Here is a 2,519-nt window from a genome sequence, read left to right on the forward strand (position 1 = left end):
ATGCCTTTGTGTGTGTACGCGCGCGCAACTTGAGTTTATCTCTAAACGTGCATAGTGAAGAAGCAGGAATAATTGGCAATATCCACTATATCAAAACCAAGATATGAAAATTCGTGTGATATGTATGTATGTATATGTATATATATATATACACACACACACACACACACACACACACTGTAAAATATAGTATATATAGTATATAAAATATATATAATTTAATGGTAGCAAATTAATAATTGTTACATTAAAAATATATTTTACACAATATGTACAAAAATGTTTACACAATATATTTACACAACTGTCTGTACATTTTGAAACTGTGAAAATAATGCAAAATATCTTCCATTTCTGTTTTCAGCAGATGCTGATATTCCCAGAAAGGCCAAATATCAGTCCATCTGCACTGAATATATATTATAAATTAAATTAAAATATATAATAAATATTTTATACATAATTGTTTTTGCAAATATTTTAAACAATATTTACACAAACAAACAAATAAATAAATAAATAAAAGAGAGGGTCTACGCTCTAATCTAGAACTGTGGAAATAATGCAAAAATAATTTCAATTTCTGTTTTTAGCAGATCCAGACATTCTCAGAATGGCCAAAAATCAGACAAATATCATTCCATCTGCACTAAAATTATTTTGAAACAATTTTCTCTAAATTTTTTTTACTAATAATTACATAGAAATGGCAAGTAACACACATAATTAATCATGAAATTTTGAAGTACAAAAAGTTTTTTTTTTGTAGAAAGACTGAAACAGTATTTTTTGGTAAAACATACTCTTAATAATATTTGCTTTATCTATAAATTTTGTAAATCATGTTTTTACAGTGTGTACTAATCGAAATGTGTATTACTGATATTGCGTGTTATTATCTACTGATACCTTTTTGTTTTTTGTTTTTTTGATGAAGGCTCCATTACTGAGGCTAGTTATGTCTGAGACAATATACATTGTGTCAGTCTGAGATAATGTACTCTCAAATGCATAATATTTAACTTAACATTTGAGTGTTGCTTTTACAACTTAAATGTAGAAAATAGGCTAGGAGTCTCACTTTCAGAGAGATGCTCTGGTTCAGTATGTTAGTGATACTCAGAGAGAGCTGTCATCAAACATTTATAGGCCGGTCCCTGAAGACTTCACAGACGTCTGTCTGCAGTCTGTCTTGTACATAGTGTGACCTTTATTGCAGTGACCGGTCTGGGACGTTATGAAGTATGTATGGAGTATTTCTCCTGAAGCGTATGGTCTCATATGAGCTCTGATTTGGTTTCTGTTGGTCTTTGTGTGTGTGTGTGTGTGTGTGTGTGTGTGTGTGCGCGTGCACACTGTAGCTCATCTGGAACTGTGGCTGTAACTGATAGTGTTGTCGTGGTGATGGATCTTGAACTGCTGCTTGTGCACATGATGAATATGCAAGCACTGCTAATGAGGCTAATAAAGCAGAAAATTAGATGTCTTATTAGAGGTTATGTACTGTCAAATGCAAAAAAGAAAGAATTAAAAGGTGTGTAAGTAGTACTCATAGATGGACCGAAGGAAAACACCAAGAACTCTATTTTTACAACACTGCCTACCAGCATCCCATATATATCTGCATCTGTTGCTGAATCAATACTTTGTTTTATAATCGTTTTTATAAATTTATTTATGTTTATTGTATTTGTATTTTGTGTTCTACTGTATTTTTAATGTATAGTCTTTGCCATGAAATAGCCTGTGAAGCTGATGTGGCAATAAACTTAAATTAAACTGAACTGTTGCTGAGTCAGTTGATGAAGGAGATTTTTTTTAAAATGTTCAAATTTGTTTAAATTTAACACACACACACACACACACACACACACACTTAAGACTTATTTAATATTTGTCACATATTTATAATATTTTATAATATATATTTTACAATATTTTAAAACAGTATAATATCTTTATTGAAATTAATAGTTTATACACACACACATTCTTATTTAATATTTATTGTTACATGTATTTATAACATTTTAAAATGTAAATCATTGAAACCAATATACACAGACACGCACATACACTTTAATATTTATTGTATTACATATATTTTATTTGTATAGATATTATTTGAAATTATTTCAGTTAATTATGTTGCCTATACATACATAAAAATAGCAGCCCCCCCCCCAAAAAAAAACATATTCCCAATATATAAGCTACTAATTCAATTTTAGATGTAATTTTATCATTTTTATACACACACACACACACAGATTATTTATACAGATTTTAATTGATTATGTTTTGATATACATGTTCTATATATATATATATATGCCAGTATATAGGCTACTATGTAATTTACAGATTAGATAGATCTAGATATCTACAATAATCTACCATATTTATTGTTGTTTCTTTTGCTAAATATATTGTGGATTAACCAAAACAAAGGAAATGTCACTAAAGAAGCAGTCATCAACAGTCATCATCAGCGCAGTCAGCTTACCTTCATGCAACTG

Source organism: Sinocyclocheilus rhinocerous, unplaced genomic scaffold (genome assembly GCF_001515625.1).
Source record: "Sinocyclocheilus rhinocerous isolate Xijiao unplaced genomic scaffold, SAMN03320098_v1.1 scaffold675, whole genome shotgun sequence".
Lineage (NCBI taxonomy): Eukaryota > Metazoa > Chordata > Actinopteri > Cypriniformes > Cyprinidae > Sinocyclocheilus > Sinocyclocheilus rhinocerous.